The following is an 18834-nucleotide window of genomic DNA, read 5'->3' as shown; positions in this document are numbered from 1 at the left end:
ACCCTTTAAGACTGTTGCATTGAGGATTAAGTTTCAACATGAATTTTGCAGGGGACACAAACATCCAAAGGATAGCTGTGGACAAGCTGGGTGTTTGCCTCCCTGGTCCAGTCCTGCAGGATGGGGTGTGGGAAAGGAGACAGCTTCCCTCCCGTAACTGAGCTGATGAAGCCAGAAGTCAAGTCCCATAGGATCCCAAGAGAGGGAGCTGGGGGCGCACCCACAGACATGCATCCAAGGTGGGACATCTGAGCAAGGGGTGGGGAGGAGAGCTGCGGAGCCCAGGCAGACAGAAAGTTGGGGCAGGTGAGGTCAGCCAGAGAGGGGTGGACCCACATTCCAGACAATTAGCAGAGCACCCCCCAGGGCCCACCGAAAGACTTTCCTGGATTGCTGGGGTCCATTTTTTTTTTCTTTTTTTTTTGAGATTTTTAACAATAGTGATTTTCATATTTGTTTATTTATTTTCATTTTTTTATTATACTTTAAGTTTTGGGGTACTTGAGCACAACGTGCAGGTTTGTTACATAGGTATACATGTGCCATGTTGGTTTGCTGCACCCATTAACTCATCGTTTACATTAGGTATTTGTCCTAATGCTATCCCACCCCCAGCACCCACCCCCCGACAGGCCCCAGTGTGTGATGTTCGCTAGGGCCCATTTGAACAGTCTGAATCTATTTTACAAACCCAAGAAGGGGCACAGGATTTTAAAAAGCAGTGAAAGGCAGCCAGCCACAGAACCAGGACTCATTCCCGTCTTCTGATTCTCCTCCCAGTCCTCTTTCCACCACTTCACCCTGGTGAAATAGGCCACGTATGTTGAAACAGCTTTTCCATCTAGAGTTATTTGACAGTATACACAATTCTAATCTTAGGTGTAATTACTTGAGCATGTCTTACTAAGGGCCATGAATGTGCTGAAGCTTTCACAGGCCATTATGTCGCTTGATATTCATGACAGTCCTGTCAAGTAGGTTTTCTTCTACCCATTTCACAGATGTGGAAACAATCTTAGGGAGATCGAGTGACCTATCAAAGGCTGCAGAGCTAGCAAGTGGCAGAGCTGAAATTTGCACTCAGCGCTGTCTGACTTGAAACCCTTCCTCTTGTAAGTCTTGTGAGTGCAGCACTACTGCCTCACTAGCCACACTGACAGACTCGGAGACTTACACAGGTGGCAAGACAGTCTGGGAACGCAGGGTTTGGTAGCAGAATGGAAGACAAAACCTGGGATCTGATCCACCTCTGAGTTCTGTGCTTCCTCCTCAGACCACGTTTCCCCTTTCTCGTATGTCCTAGTTTTCTCTTTTGGCCACATGACTTCACAAATGATTTTCTTTGGCAGGTGGGGAGAGGTCTCTCCTGTGGTGGTCCCAACAGTGAATATTGATTTTGGGGGCTAGGAGTGTGCTCTCATTTGGGTCATCTCTGAATCACACCACTTCTTGAGTGGCGTCCCGTGCTGAAGATGGCACCTGTCCTTTTGGCCAGCACCTTGGGAGTGAAGGGAGGCGGGATTCCCAGCAGACTGCTGGGAAAAGGTTAGGAGCTCCACGCAGCATCCTCGATGAACACTGGGGCCCACTCCACGAGAATAGATGTCTGAGCAAAGAGCACTTACCACTGATTAATAGGCATGCACTCTCCCTCTATGGGGGCAGGGCTGGAGGGCTGTTAATCATCTCACCACAGTGCCCTCCATCAGAGCACAGGAGTGCCCACACTCTCCCCATGCCCAGGGGAGGGGTGTGTCTCGAACTCTCAGGTGGGGCCAAGCTGCCAGTCTGTCCATGGCTACCTACAATGTTCCTGGGAGGACTAGGAAGGCCTTACCTGGGGGACTTGTTCCACTCCCATCACTGTATGCCTCTCACCAAGCACTTCCCAGTCTCACTGGAGATAGCAGCTCAGCTTCACCTCTGAGTGATATCCTCTGTCCTTGAGGATGGGGAAAAATGGCAAAAAGCCAAACATGGCTTGGGGACAAAATTCCACTGAGAACCTGGGCAATATAGCAACACCCCATCTGTACAATTTTTTTTTTTTCTTTTAAGTCCAGCCAGGTGTGGATTTTCGTGCCTGTGGTCCCAGGTACTCAGGGAGGTGGGAGGATTGCTGGAGTCTGGGAGATGAAGGATACAGTGAGCCATGTTCACACCACTGCACTCCAGCAGCCTGGGTGGCAGAGGGAGACCCTGTAAAGAGAGATAATATTTGTTTCTTTGTTTTCATTTTGTTTTGTTTTATTGCGGTAAAATGCACACAGCATAAAATTTACCCATTAGTGACATTTAGTACACTTACAATGTTGTGTGGCCTTGCCTCTATTCAGTCCCAAGATGTTTTCACCATCCCCAAATGAAAGCACCCTACTCATGGGCAGTCATTCCCCAATTCTTCCTCCCCAGCCCCAGGCAACCACTATTCTACTTTCTGTCTGTTTGGATTCACCTATTCTGGACATTTCATATAAATAGAATTATATAATATGTGGCCTTTTGTGTTTGGCTTCTTTCACTTGGCATAATGTGCTCAAGGGTCATTCATGTTGTCGTTAGTACTTGTTCCTTTTTTACGGCTGAATAATACTCCATTGGGTGGACATATTACATTGCTTATCCTCTCATTTGTTGATGGCCACTGAGTTGTTTCCACCTTTTGGATGTTATGAATAGTGCTGCTATGAACACCCATGTACGAGTTTTCATTTGAACACCTCTTTTCAATACAAGAGATATTGTTTTATATCTTTGAAACAAATCCATTATTTCTGTGCTGTCCACTATGGTAGCCACTAGCCAATGTAGATATGTAGATTTAAGTCAATTAAAATTAAGTAAAAATAAAATTTCAGTTTAGCAGTTGCACTGGCCAAATTTTAAGTGCTCAGTAGCTACATGTGGCTGAGACTACTGTATTACACAGCACAGACGTGGGACATTTCCATCATCACAGAAAACTCTATTGGTAAACTCTTATGTAAAATGCACTGTTAATGGAAATCCTGCCAGCCCTTCAGCAGCCACACCAACTCCTGCAGTTTCCAATGCCTTGGGCTTCCCTGAGTTCTTCCTTTTCTTAGGTTTTTCTTTGAGTGCAGGGCCATTTCCCTGCCACTGTCCTTTCCAGAGCAGGAAGGAATATTTTCTCTGCTTGCTTTTTTCCCTCCCTTTTCACTCCAAGACAGTTAAAGCTAGAGCTCTTGCTTTGCCCCCTAATTCCCACACTCTGATGGATTCTGTTCTCATCCAGCATTCTATATCACACTCAACATCTGCCCCTTTAACAGTGACCCCCACGGTCCCGGATGGGGCTTTGGCGTTACTCATGTAACCCAGTGTGGGCCCAGTCTGCAAATGCTAATGCTGTCACATCAGCATAGCTTTCTCTAAGTTCCTGTTTTTGCCCATTCCTGCATTTGCCCACCTCAAGCAAAGCTTTCCAAAAGGGTATTCCCTATGCATACAGGGTGTGAGCTGCAGTCACCTTGCAGGGTTCCTATGTCTCTCTGCTCCTCCAGCACCCCTTGTGGATATCTTTTGCCTGTGCAGGTCCATGGAGGAACCTTCGGCCAACTGTGCCCTTTAGAGAAATGCCACCATCCACTGAGGGCAGGGAAGACTGGCTGTAGGTTTCTGGGTCTAGTTCTGGGCATGATATGCAAAGCTGTAATGGTTGAGTCTTGGTATATGTTGTGGATCACCACACTCCTGGAACAGCCAAGCTTGTACCAGAGAAGGCTGTGTCTGCAGACTGGATTAGGCTGACCAAGGAGTTGGGAATGGTGAGGAGGTGGCTAGTGCATCTGCCCTTTGGTCAATCCTACCTGGACAGAGGCTTTAAACCTGATAAGCTCACTTTATAGCATCATTGGGCCATAACCTAGGAGGTGCTCTAGTCCAGGGCCCCTATTTGATAGATGAAGAGATTGAGGCCGAGAAAGAAGTTTGGTAGCAAGAAGGAGTGTGAATCCCAGAAAGCATTGTGTGGCTCCACTGCTGTCTGATTCCCTAAATACTTCACACCTGGAAGCACTGTTGTCACAGGCTGCTACCATCAATGCCACCATGAGCCAAGAGGCTGAAGTCCAGAAGTCTACCAGGCCAAGTCAGCTCCCAGACAGGAGACACATATCACCACAGTGGCCAGCAGAGACTAGAAGGTCATCACAAGAAAAGGTAGGACCCAGGAACATGGCCCTAGGTGGGAACAATGGGATTTCATAAGCAAGATGCATCTATATCCTGGCTAATAGGAAAAAGTGCTAAGGACATCCATTGACCATGCAGGAGGGTCTGAGAGGTTGGGTATTGCCAAGGGGCAGGTGACAGGCCCAGGTGGGGAGTTTCCTGGTAGCAGCAGGTAAAATGCACATAACTGTGGTGAAAGGACTCCTCACATCACACTAACGGAACAACCAGAAAGATGAGAATGAGAAAAGCAAGGGGGAATGGGGGTGTGCACCAGGAGGTCAGCTGCAATAATGCCTTCCTGCTTCTCTTTGGGTAGCTGTCCCTACCTCCCAACATGTAGACACCCAGTGGGCACTGACCCCAGGATCCCAGACCTCCTAAGAGGGAAGCTATGGTGAGAGGGTTGACAATAGCTGGCAGCAGAACAAGCAAGACAACTGGAAGACTCAAGATGTGTGTGTCCAAACTACGACCACTATTCCACAGGACCCCTGGGAGGTGGCCAGCCAAGCAGCAGACACACAGATAAAGACAGCCAAGGAGACAGAAGCCCAGCTCAGCAGCCTCCTCACCATCACTGCCAGGATCATCTTGCAGATGCCTTCAAGCCCTAAAATACAAGAGGACAAATAAAAATGCCTCAGCAGCTGAGAACAAGTCCTCTGCCAAGACTGACTAGGGCAGGGCTGAGGAATTGTTGGCTTTTCTACCGTTAGCCCCTGTGGACAGCCAGCAAGGACTAACAAATACGAGATTCCAGCAATAAGATGTGAACAAAAGAGGTTGGAGCTGAAATTGTCAAATACAAAACTGTTGACACAGTGACTAGAACTCTAAGCATTATCTGCGTAGCACAGGGTTTTCATTTTGTGTTTATCCACAGACTTTTCTTTTTAGTAACAGCAAACATGATGTTTTTAAGGCCTTCAATCCTTTCACATCTTGTGGAGTTGACATTTGAAAGAGTTTTAACCAAGGAAAGCTTGACAGGCTGTAATACTTGCTTTTGGAGCTGTGGTCTGCCATATAAGAAATCTAATGACCCAAGACTGCCATGCTGTGAGGAAGCCCAGGCCACAGGTGGAGGCTGTGAGTAGGCTCTCTGGTGACAGCCCAGGCTGAGCTCATCATAGACAGCCAGCATCAACCACCAGCCTTTTGAATGGGCCAGCTGGGCCATCCAACACAGTTGAGACTTTGGATGACCGCAACCTGGGCAGACCTCTGACTTTTGCAACCTGACTTGAGACCTGTTGTGGGAAGTCGGGGATCCTGAACAGAGGGACTGGCTGGAGCCATGGCAGAGGACCATAAATTATGAAGATTTCATGGACATTTACCAGTTCCCAAATAATACTTTCATACTTTCTTACACCTGTCTTACTTTAATCTCTTAACCCTGTTATCTTCATAAGCTGAGGATGTACATCACCTCAGGATCACTGTGATAATTGTGTTTACTGTACAAACTGATTGTAAAACGTGTGTGTTTGAACGATATGAAATCAGTGCACCTTGAAAAAGAACAGAATAAAAGCTATTTTCAGGGAACAAGGAAAGACAACCATAAGGTCTGACTGCCTGTGGGGTCGGGCAAAATAGAGCCACATTTTTCTTCTTGCGGAGAGCCTATAAATGGGCATGGAAGTAGGGAAGATATCGCTAAATTCTTTCCCTAGCAAGGAATATTAATAATTAATACCCTGGAGAAGGAATGCATTCCTGGGGGAAGGTCTATAAATGGCTGCTCTGGGATTGTCTGTCTTATGCAGTTGAGATAAAGACTGAGATATGCCCTGGTCTCCTGCAGTACCCTCAGGCTTATTAATTAGGGTGGGGAAAAATCTCCACCCTGGTAAATTTGAGGTCAGACTGGTTCTCTGCTCTCAAACCCTGTTTTCTGTTGTTTAAGATGTTTATCAAGACAATACATGCACTGCTGAACATAGACCCTTATCAGTAATTCCACTTTTGCCCTTTGCCTTGTGATATTTGTTGGACCCTTATCAGGAGTTTCTGATTTTGCCCTTGTCCTGTTTCCTCAGAAGCATGTGATCTTTGTTCTCCTTTTTGCCCTTTGAAGCATGTGATCTTGTGACCTACTCCCTGTTCTTGCACCCCCTCCCCTTTTGAAATCCTTAATAAAACTTGCTGGTTTTGTGGCTCAGGAGGGCATCATGGTCCTACTGATATGAGATGTCACCCCTGGCAGCCCAGCTGTAAAATTCCTCTCTTTGTACTCTTTCTCTTTATTTATCATCCAGCTGACTGTTGAAATATTGGGGGTGGTTTCTCCCAATAGAGACCTCCAAAGTAGAGCTGCCTCATTTAGCCCTTCCTGAAATCCTGACCCACAAAATAGTGAACAAACAAAAACCCACCAAAACTCCACCTTTATATATAGAGAGGTTTTTTCAAGCTCACAAAGTGCATGGACTTGTTAACAAGAGTCTTAAAGTTTGAAAGAGTGAAAAACACACTGAGGCTCCTGAAGAGGGAGTAACTTGCTCTGGAATATGCTGATCTGGAAGCCAGGCTGCCTGTACCTGGGGCTGTGGAGTCCTGCCCATTTCACACTCTGTCTTATGTGCTGACCAGCGCCTCAGACAGATGCACTCACTGCTGGCCACAGTACTACCTCTGGCCTGTGTTACTTGTTTTACAGAAGACGTTTTTACTCCAGTGGCTTCCATTCAAGAAGGGAGTCATTGGAGAATTTCCTGGCTGACAGGAATAAAGATTGAGGGGCTTGTCTGTGAGCAGGCCCCTCAAATCAAGCCAGCTGCCCCAAACCTTGGTCCTGTCTTATGTCTGAGGCTGCCCAATTCTGGAAGGGCAGGGAGGCAATGCAATGGTTGGGACAGAGGGGCCTGAGGAGTGGGGGCCTGGCCAGGTTCTCAGGCCAGCCTCCTATTGGGAAGGAACGTGGATGGGTAACTCTGAGTCAGCATTGCTGAGTCAAGCAAATACAGGCGGAACCCAACCAAGCAAGCAGCTCAGTGGCTTCCTAGTGTGGGGCAGCCTCGGGCATCCATCAGGGGGTCCCAAATGGGCTTTTAAGCATCTGGGGGTAGCACTGTTCTCTAGCAAAACAGATGCACTTGAAGAAAGGTTGACAGGCCTGAGAGGCTCCCTTCAAGCTCTTGGCCCTCCCCAAGAGGATGACCAATAAAAGCAGACTTGTGGCCTGTACGAGTGAGACACTGGGCAAGCCTGGCTGAGGAGTAGAGAGGCAGCAGCTTTGTGGCAACTTTCCCCCTGACAACAACCTCTCTAGGAAAACTCCAGGCCAGGGACTCAGGTGGCAGAAGAAATCCAGTCTGGTGGTGTTCTGGGGCCAGCCCTAGCTGGACCATGTGAATCAATCCCTTCTCTGGACCTTATCTTTCTTATTTCTATAATGAAGACTGAGGCAGGGTGGATGATATACATAATGATTTTAAGCTTCTTCTTTTCAGCCAGGGAATTCTTTATTCAAATGAAATCTTACAAAGAAAAAATAATCTTACAAAGAACAAGGCAAAAAAGAATGATGCAAAGCTGCTGCGGTTGAAGGTGACAGCTGGAGTGTGCCCAGAGCTCTGCCGCTGAGCCCCAGCCCACCCTGGCTTCTGGCACCTGGGATTTCTCAGCTCTAAGTGTCTATGATTTAAAATAATACTTGCTCTCCTACCAGTTTCCTAGGAGAAAATTTGAAGTGAGCAAACCTGGGCTTCAAATCCAGTTTTACCCCTAGTTTCTTCATCTGCAAAGTGGATCTAATATCACTTACATCCCAGGGTTCTCAGGAGTTCAAAGTACCCCTGGCATAGAATCTGGCATCATGGTGCCCCTCGGGTTTGTCCTTCCTTCTCTTTGTACACGCTGCTTTTGTGTTCCATCTCATCACCTCCTACCATTCCACCAGATCCTCTCTGTGCTCCGTCCAGAATAGATTATGGGCCAGGCACTGTGCTGGGTAGTGGATAGCCGGGGTTTAAAGATAGATAAGATAAGGCCAGTGACTTAATGGAACTTACACACAAGAAACTGATCATCCCCACACAAATAGTTTAGGTAAATGGATGTATTTAAAACTAGAGACAGAACTTTATCTTGATTAATGTTCACTCAATAGCTTTCGTCTAAATCTTCTGGCTTGTTTTACATCTTATTTCTGTTTTCAGACATAAAAAGTTATCTCCTCTTTCTTTCTTTTACCTGCAAGTATAATAAACATGATTTCCACATCTTTCCCCTATTATGACCAAGATAATGAGAACTGGGTGAAGAGCAGAGTTCCAGTTCTTGCCACCAGATTGGTTTCAATACATTCAAACCAATACATTAATCACAACCCTGCAGTGATTCAGCCAGTTCAAAAGTTATCTCTTCCACTTGTGCATACTCCTACACCTTTCTATTTTAGACTTTTTACTACAAATTTATTTGCATATACACTCATAATTTTACATGCATATTACTATATATATACACACACTCATAATTTTACATGCATATCACTATATATGTATATATATGTGTGTGTATATATATATTTATTATTATTATTATTATTATTATTTTTTTAGATGGAGTTTCACTCTTGTTGCCCAGGCTGGAGTGCAATGATGCGATCTCAGCTCACTGCAACCTCTGCCTCCTGGGTGCAAGTGATTCTCCAGGCTCAGCCTCCCAAGTAGCTGGGATAACAGGCACATGCCACCACACCCAGCTAATTTTTGTAGTTTAGTAGAGATGGGATTTTACCATGTTGGTCAGGCTGGTATCAAACTCCTGACCTCAGGTGATCCACCCACCTTGGCCTCCCAAGGTGCTGGGATTACAGGTGTGAGCCACCATGCCCGGCCCTACATATCACCATTTTATACATATTTTTAGTAACAGTCCCATTTTGCTTGGCTTTCCCTCTCCTCTTCAACCCTCTGTTTACAACAGCCCCTATCCTCAGCCCCAGCCCTTCTCTGGGTAACCTAGGTTCGTAAATTGATAGGTGTTATGTGTCCTTTTTATGCTCATATGTAAATATAGAGACACATACATCACTCACATATATAGTATTGGTTTTTTGTCAGCATTTTCTATTATTTAGATTATATCTTGCACATTTATCTTTATCTTCTCTTATCAAAAAATAACTTGTGAAAATGACTCCTGGACCACTACTATAGTTCTTCTAATGCACCCTGTTAAGTGGCTGCATAATAGGCTATCATGGAGCATTGATACAAAAATCCTCAATAAAATATTAGCAAACCAAATTCAACAATATGTCAAAAAGATTAAACATCCTGACCAAGTTGGATTTATCCCTGGCATGCAATGCTGATTTAACGTATGCAAATCAATCAATGTGATACATCCCTTTAACAGAATGAAAGATAAGAACCACATAGTCATCTCAATTGACCCAGAGAAAGCATTTGATAAGGTTCAGCATCCTTTCTTGATAACAACTCTTGACTGTTTACTTGTAGAAGGTAAGGTTCTTGACATAATAAAAGCCATTTATGAAAAACTCACAGCTAACGTCATAATCAACAGTGAAAAACTGAAAACTTTTCCACTAAGATCTGGTACAGGACAGGGATGCCCACTCTTGCCACTTCTGTTCAACGTAGTACAGACAGTACTAGCGAGAGCAATCAGACAAGAAAAAGAAATAAAAGGCACCCAAACTGAAAAGGAAAAAGCAGTATTTGTTTTTTTCAAGATTATGGCAGATGGGAGGCAGGACTAGATTGCAGCTCCAGACAGAGCTGCATGCAGAGGCTTGCACTGTGAATTTTAGCTCCAGATCAACTGCAAGAACAAACCAGCAATCCTGAGAGGATCCACAGTCTCTGTGAAGGAAACAGACTGTTCCTGCAGGACCCAAGAGACATGCCAAATACTGTGAGTGCCCCAATTGTGGATGTGGGAAAGAGAGACCCTCCTCTCTCAAACACGCACTCCCACTGGAGAAGCTGAAGGTCTGTTTGCAAGAGAAGTTTCCAACTTTACCTGGAGCTGAGTCAAGTTAGAGAGCTGAGCCAAGTGAAATACACGGTTAGAGGAAGAAACAGAAAGTCCCTGGGAGCTTGCTGGGTCCCCAAGCAGCCCACTCCTGCCTGGAACCACAGGGATCCATCAGGAGAGTGGCCAGAGTAGCAAGCGGTAAAACTCCACAGGGAGAAGGAATTCTCCTGCTGAACTTTGTAACAACTTGAACAGGGTGAGAAGCCTCCTGACCAGAACTCTGGCAGGGCGCGAATCCAGCTTGCAGACTTCACAGGTTGGGGAAGAACTAAAGCCCTTTTCTTTCACAACTGGCAGGCAGAGAAAGCCTCTTCCTGGAAACAGACTTGGGGATGCTGGCGGTGGGTGCACCGTGGGAGTGAGACTGGCCCTTTGGTTTGTGTGGTAGCTGGGTGAGGCCTGTGACTGCCGACTTTCCCCCACTTCCCTGACAACCTGCATGACTCAGCAGAGACAGCCATAATCCTCCTAGGTACATAACTCCAATAACCTGGGAATCCCACCCCCATCCCCCGCAGCAGCTGCAGCAAGACCCGCCCAAGGAGGGTCTGAGCTCACACACCTAGCACCACCACCACCTGATAGTCCTTCCCTTCCCAGCCTGGTAGTGGAAGACAAAGGGCATAGAATCTTAGGATTTCTAGAGCCACACCCACCACCAGTCCTCCACACTGCTACAGCTGATACCTTATGAAAAGTGCCACCTCCTGGCAGGAGACCAACCAGCACAAAAATAGAGCATTAAACCACCAAAGCCAAGGACACTCAGAGTTCATTGCACCCTCTGCCACCTCCACTGGAAGAGGCGCTGGTATCCACAGCTGAGAGACCCATAAATGGTTCACATCACAGGACTTTGTACAGACAACCCCCAGTACTAGCCCGGAGCTAGGTAGACTCACTGGGTGGTTAGACCCAGAAGAGAGACAAGAGGCAACAATCACTGCAGTTCGGCTCACAGGAGGTCACATCCACAGAAAAAAAGGGAGAGTACTACATCAAGGGAACACCCCGTGGGACAAAAAAATCTGAACAACAACCTTCAGCCGTAGACCTTCCCTTTGACAGAGCCTACCTAAATGAGAAGGAACCAGAACACCAACCCTCACAATTTGACAAAACAAGGCTTGTCAATACCCCCCCAAATTCACACTACTTCACCAGCAATGACTCCAAACCAAGAAAAAAATCCCTGATTTACCTGAAAACCAATTCAGGAGTTAGTTATTAAGCTAATCAGGGAGGGACCAGAGAAAGGAAAAGCCCAATGCAAGGCTATTAAAAAAATGATACAAAAAGTGAAGGGAGAAAGAGTCAAGGAAATAGATAGCTTAAAGAAAAAAAACAATAAAAAATTCGGGAGACTTTGGGAACACTTTAAGAAATGTGAAATGCTCTGGAAAGTCTCAGCAATAGAACTGAACAAGTGGAAGAAAGAAATGAAGAGCTTGAAGACAAGGTCTTTGAATTAACCCACTCCAATAAAGACTAAGAAAATATGAGCATACCCTCCAAGTAGTCTGGGATTATGTTAAATGACCAAACCTAAGAATAATCAGTGTTTCTGAGGAAGAAGATAATTCTGAAATCTTGGAAAACATATTGGGGGAATAATCAAGGAATACTTCAAAACTCCCCTGGCCTTGCTAGAAACCTCACATGCAAATACAAGAAGCAAAAAGAACACCTGGGAAATTCATTGCAACAAGATCTTCACCTAGGTACATTGTCATCAGGTTATCCAAAGTTAAGATGAAGGAAAGAATTGTAAGAGCTGTGAGACAGAAGCATCAGGTAACCTATAAAGGAAAACCTATCAGATTAACAGCAGATGTCTCAGCATTAACCTATAAGTGAGAGGGGATTGGGGCCCTATCTTCAGTCTCCTCAAACAAAACAATTATCAGCCAAGAATTTTGTATCGAGTGAAACTAATCACCCTACACAATAGAAAGATACAACCATTTTCAGTCAAACAAATACTGAGATAATTCATCATTACCAAGCCACCACTACAAGAACTGCTGAAAGGAGATTGAAATGTTGAAACAAATCCTGGAAATACATCGAAACAGAACCTCTTTAAAGGGTAAATCACATGGGACCTATAAGACAAAAATACAAGTTAAAAAGCAAAAACTAAAAACTAAAAAACAAAAAACAAGGTACACAGGCCACAAAGAGCATGATGAATGCAAGAGTTCTTCACATTTCAATACTAACATTGAATATAAATGGCCTAAATGCTCCACTTGAAAGATACAGAACCACAGAATGGATAGGAACGCCCTAACCAACTCTCTGCTGCCTTCAAGAGACTCACCTAACACATAAGGGCTCAGATAAACTTAAAGTGAAGGGATGGAAAAAGGCATTTAGTGCAAATGGACACCAAAAGTCAGCTGGGATAGCTATTCTTATATCAGAGGAAACAAACTTTAAAGCAACAGTGGTTAAAAGAGAAAATAGGAATATTATATAAAGGTAAAAGGTCTTGTTCAACAAAAAAATTCACAATCCTAAACATATAGGCACGTAACACTGGAGCTCCCAAATTTATAAAACAATTACTAATAGACCTAAAGAATGAGATAAACAGCAACACAATAATAGTAGGGTACTTCAATACTACGCTGACAGCGCTAGAGAGGTAATCAAGACAGAAAGTCAACAAAGAAACAATGGATTTAAACTATACCTTGGAACAAACGGACTTAACAGATTTATACAGAACATTTCATCCAACAATTGCAGAATACAGATTCTATTCAACAGTGCATGGAACTTTCTCTAAGATAGACCATATAACAGGCCATAAAACAAGCTGCAATAAATTTAAGAAAATTGAAATTATATCAAGTTTTCTCTCAGATCACAGTATAATAAAACTGGAAATCAACTCCAAAATGAACCTTCAAAACCACACAAATACATGGAAATGAAATAACTTGCTCCTGAATGAGCACTGGGTAAAAAATGAAATAAAAATGGAAATTGAAAAATTTCTTTGAACCGAATGACAAGAATGACACAACCTATCCAAACTTCTAGGATACAGCTAAGGTGGCACTAAGAGGAAATTTCATACCCCTAAACACCTACATCAAAAAGTCTGAAAGAGCAGAAACAGACAATATATGGTAACACCTCAAGGAACTACAGAAACAAGAACAAACCAAACTCAAATCCAGCAGAAGAAAGGAAATAACCAAAATCATAGGAGAAAAATGAAATTGAAACTGAAAAAAAAAAATACAAAGAATAAATGAAACAAAGAGCTGGTTCTTTGAAAAGATAAATAAAATTGATAGACCATTAGCAAGATTAACCAAGAAAAGAAGAGAGAAAATCCAAATAACCTCACTAAGAAATGAAACAGGAGATGTTACAACTGACACTACTGAAATACAAAAGATTATTCAAGGCTACTGTGAATGCCTTTATGCACATAAACTAGAAAACCTAGAAGACATGAATAAATTTCTGGAAAAATACAACCCTTCTAGCTTAAATCGGGAAGAATTAGATACCCTGAATAGATCAATAACATGCAGTGAGATTAAAATGGTAATTTAAAAATTACCTACAAAAAACGTCCAGGGTTAGACAGATTCACAGCAGACTTCCACCAGATATTCAAAGAATTGGTACCAATCCTTTTGACACTATTCCACGAGATAGAAAAAGAAGGAACTCTCCCTAATTCATTCCATGAAGCCAGCATCAGCCTAATACCAAACCAGGAAAGGACACAAACAAAAAAGAAAACTACAGACTGATACCCTTGATGAACATAGATGCTAAAATCCTTAACAAAATGCTTGCTAACCAAATCCAACAACATATCATAAAGTAAACCATCATGGATCAAGTGGGTTTCATACCAGGGATGCAGGGATGGTTTAACATGTACAAGTCAATAAATGTGATGCACCACATAAACAAAATTAAAAACAAATATCTGCATCATCTCAATACATGCAGAAAAAGCATTCAGCAAAATCCAGCATCCCTTTATGATTAAAACCCTCAGCAAAATCGGCATACAAGGGACATATCTTAACATAATAGAAGCCATCTATGACAAACCTACAGCCAGCATAATACTGAATGGGGAAAAGTTGAAAGCATTCCCTCTGAGAATGGGAACAAGACAAGGATACCCACTCTCACCACTCCTCTTCAACATATTACTGGAAGTCCTAGCCAGAGCAATCAGACAAGAGAAAGAAATAAAGGGCATCCAAATTGGTAAAAAGGAAGTCAAATTGTCCCAGTTTGCTGATGATATGATTATTTCCCTTGAAAACCCTAAGGACTCCTCCAGAAAGCTCCTAGAACTGATAAATAATTCAGCAAAAGTTCCAGGTATATGATTAATGTACACAAATTAGTAGCTCTTTCTTACACCAACAGCGACCAAGCAGAGAATCAATCAATTACTCAACCACTTTAACAATAGCTGCAAACAAACAAACAAACAAACAAACTTAGGAATATACCTAACAAAGGATTTGAAAGACCTCCTCAAGGAAAACTACAAAACACGCCAAAAGAAATCAAAGACGACACAAACAAATGGAAACACATGCTTATGGATGGGCAGAATCAATATTGTGAAAATGACCATACTGCCAAAAGCAATCTACAAATTCAATGGAATCCCCATCAAAATGCCATGATCATTCTTCACAGACTTAGAAAAAGCAATTATAAAAGTAATATGGAACCAAAAAAGAGCCCACTTATCCAAAGCAATACTAAGCAAAGAGAAAAAATCTGGAGGCATCACACTACCTGATTTCAAACTAAACTGTAAGGCCATAGTCACCAAAACAGTATGGTACCAGTATAAAAATAGGTACATAGACCAGTGGAACAGAATAGAGAATCTAGAAATAAACCCAAATACTTACAGCCCACCATCTTCACAAAGCAAACAAAAACATAAAGTGGTGTGTAAAGAACACCCTTTTCAACAAATGATACTGGGATAATAGGCTAGCCACATGTAGGAGAATGAAACTAGATCCTCATCTCTCATCTTATACAAATATCAACTGAAGATGGATTAAGGACTTAAACCTAAGACCTGAAACTATAAAAATTCTAGAAGATGACATTGGAAAAGCCCTTCAAGACATTGGCTTAGACAAGGATTTCATGACCAAGAACCCAAAAGCAAACGCATAAAAACAAAGACAAATAGCTGGGACCTAATTAAACTTAAGAGCTTTTGCATGGCACAGGGAACAGTCAGCAAAGTAAACAGACAACCCACAGAGTGGTAGAAAATCTTCACAATCTATACACCTGACAAAGAACTAATATCCAGAATCTACAGTGAACTCAAACAAATCAGTAAGAAAAGCAAACAAAAAACAATCCCATCAAAAAGTGGGCTAAGGACATGAATAGACAGTTCTCAAAAGAAGATATACAAATAGCCAACAAACATAAAAAATGCTCAACATCACTAATGATCAGGAAAATACAAATCAAAACAACAATGCAATACCACCTTATTCCAAGAATGGCCATAATTAAAAAATAAAAATAAAAAATAACAGTAGATGTTGGTGTGGATGCAGCTATCAGGGAACACTTCTACACTGCTGGTTGGAATGTACGCTAGTACAGCCACTATGGAAAACAGTATGGAGATTCCTTAAAGAACTAAAAATAGAACTACCATTTTATCCAATCCCACCACCAGGTGTCTACCCAGAGGAAAGGAAGTCATTATTCAAAAAAGATACTTGCACACACATGTTTAGCAGCACAAGTCACAACTGCAAAAATCGTGGAACCAACCCAAATGCCCATCAATTAACAAGTGAATAAAGAAACTGTGATATGTACATACAAAGGAATACTATTCAGCCATAAAAGGGAATGAATTAACAGCATTTACAATGACCTGGATGAGATTGGAAACTATTATTCTAAGCGAAGTAACTTAGGAATGGAAAACCAAAGATCGTATGTTCTCACTGATATGTGGGAGCTAAGCTATGAGGGTGCAAAGGCACAAGCATAATACAGTGTACTTTGGGGACTTGGGGAGAGTGGGAGGGCGGTGAGGAATAAAAGACTACAAATATGGTGCAGTGTATACTGCTTGGGTGATGGGTGCACCAAAATCTCACAAATCATCACTAAAGAACTTACGCATGTAACCAAATACCACCTATACCCCAATAACTTATGGAAAAATAGAAAAATTTAAATTTAAATTTAAAAAGTAAAAAATAGGCCGGTGCGGTGGCTCACGCCTGTAATCCCAGCACTTTGGGAGCCCGAGGCGGGTGAATCATGAGGTCAGAAGATCAAGACCATCCCGGCTAACACAGTGAAACCCCGTCTCTACCAAAAATACAAAAAATTAGCCAGGCATGGTGGCTGGTGCCTGTAGTCCCAGCTACTCCGGAGGCTGAGGCAGGAGAACGGCGTGAACTCAGGAGGCAGAGCTTGCAGCCACCCGAGATTGCGCCATTGCACTGCAGCCTGGGTGACAGAGCGAGACTCTGTCTCAAAAAAAAAAAAAAAAGTAAAATATAAAAAGGAAAAAGTAGAATTATCTCTATTTGAAGGTGATGTGATCCTACATGTAGAAAACCTCAAGGACTCTACAAAAACCCTGTTTGAACTAATAAATAAATTTCAACAAGGTTGCAGGATAGAAACTCAACATCAAAAATCAGCACTTCTATACATAAATAATGATCTAGCTGAAAAAGACATTAAGAAAATAATTCCATTTATGATAGTATCAGACAAAAATACCTAGGAATAAATTTAACTAAGGAAGTGAAAGATGGTTACACTAAAGACAATAAAACACCAATGAAAGAAACTGAACAAGACACAAATCACTGGAAAGATATCCTGTGTTCATGAATTGGAAGAAATAATAATGTTAAAATATTCATACTACCCATAGGAATATACCGATTTAACACAATTGCTATCAAAATGCCAATAGCATTCTTCAAAGAAATAGAAAAAACAATTCTAAAATTCATAGGGAACCACACACACACACACACACACACACACACCCTGAATAGCCCAAGCAATCCTGGAGAGAAAAAAAAGTTAGAGACAACTCAATTTCTGAGTTAAAATTTTATTACAAAGTTTTAGTAATCAAAACAATATGATACAAGTATAAAAATAGAAATGTAAACCAATAGAACATTTTAGAGAGCCCAGAAATAAATTCACACATATGTGGACAACTATGTTTTGACAAAGGCATCAAAATAACACAATGGGAAAAGAATAGTCTCTCCAATAAACGGCTCTACAGAAATTTCCACATGCAAACAAATGAAATTGGACCCCTACTCTGTAAACAAAAATTAACTTAAAATGATTAAAAAATTTAAATGTAAGATATGAAACCGTAAAATTAGAAGAGAACCTAAAGGAAAAACTATTTTACATTGGTCTTGGCAATTTTTTTTTTTTTTTTTTTTGGTTATCACACCAAAAACACAGGCTACAAAAACAAAAATAAATAAACAGAACAACATTAATATAAAAAGCCTCTGTACAGCAAACTAAACAATTGACAAAAAAAAGGCAACCTATGGACTGGGAAAAAATAATTGCAAACCACATATCTGTTAAGAGGTTAAAGTCTAAAATTTATAAAGAACTCTTGCAACTCAATAGCAGAAAAGCAGATAACCCAATTGAAAAGTGAACAAAAGACCTGAATAGACATTTCTCCAAAGAAGACATAAGAATGGCCAATAGGTATATACAAAGGTGCTCAGTATCAATAATCATAAGGAAAATGCAAACTAAAACCATTGTGAGTCATCACCTCACACCTGTAAAGATAGTTACTATCAAAGGGCAAGAGATGACAGATGAGGGTGTGGAGAAAAAAGGACCTTAGTACATTGTTGATGGGAGAGAAGACTGATACAGAAGACTGATACATTTCCAGCTATTATGGAAAACAGAATGGAGATTCTTAAAGAAATTAAAAATAGTACTACATGACCCAGCAACGCCACTCCTGGTTACATACCCAAAAGAGATAAAATCATCACCTTGTAAAGATATCTGAACTCCCATTTTCATCACAACAGTATTCACAATAGCCAAGAAAGCTATGGAACCAACTTAAATGCCCATGAATGGACAAATGGATTAAAAATGTGGTGTTTACACACACACACACACACACACACACACACAATGGAATACTATTCAGACTTGAAAATAAGAGGTTTTTGCCATTTACCACAGCATGGATAGACCTGGAGGGTACTGTGCTAAGTGAAATAAGCCAGGCACAGAAGGAAAAATATTGAATGATTTTAGTTATATGTGAAATACACACACACACACACGCGTGCGCGCGTGCGCTCAAATACACAGAGACAGAAAATGAAATAGTGGTTACCAGAGGTGGTGAGGGGAGAGAAAATGGGGAAGTGTAGGTCAAAAGACACACAATAGCAGATACGTAAGATGAACAAGTCCAGAGATGTAATGTATTACATGAGGACTAAAGTTAATAAAATTGTATTATATTCGGGATTTTTGTTAAATAAGTAGATTTTGGATACTCTTTTCACACACACAGAAAGTAATTGTGAA

The 18834-nt window shown here is 42.0% G+C and overlaps 1 protein-coding gene across 4 annotated transcripts in view; it reads right to left on the bottom strand.

Annotated features, from left to right (window-relative positions):
• Window positions 1–18834, bottom strand: part of DBI (diazepam binding inhibitor, acyl-CoA binding protein) — a 343175-nt gene that overhangs the window by 310676 nt on the left and 13665 nt on the right. Inside the window, exon 1 of one of the 4 annotated variants that reach the window (XM_050752740.1) lies at window positions 10629–10641. The exons of 1 other annotated variant lie outside the window; for it this stretch is intronic. The gene's annotated coding sequence lies outside the window, so the exon portion shown is untranslated. Of the gene's footprint in view, window positions 1–618; window positions 632–3296; window positions 3307–10628; window positions 10642–18834 lie in introns of those variants that run through there. 2 more of the 4 variants (XM_050752767.1, XM_050752737.1) reach the window with 2 other exon arrangements.

This window comes from Macaca thibetana, chromosome 12, assembly GCF_024542745.1.
Source record: "Macaca thibetana thibetana isolate TM-01 chromosome 12, ASM2454274v1, whole genome shotgun sequence".
NCBI classification, from domain to species: domain Eukaryota; kingdom Metazoa; phylum Chordata; class Mammalia; order Primates; family Cercopithecidae; genus Macaca; species Macaca thibetana.
Note: the sequence above shows the minus strand (reverse complement) of the source record. Positions and strands in the feature narration are given on the sequence as shown.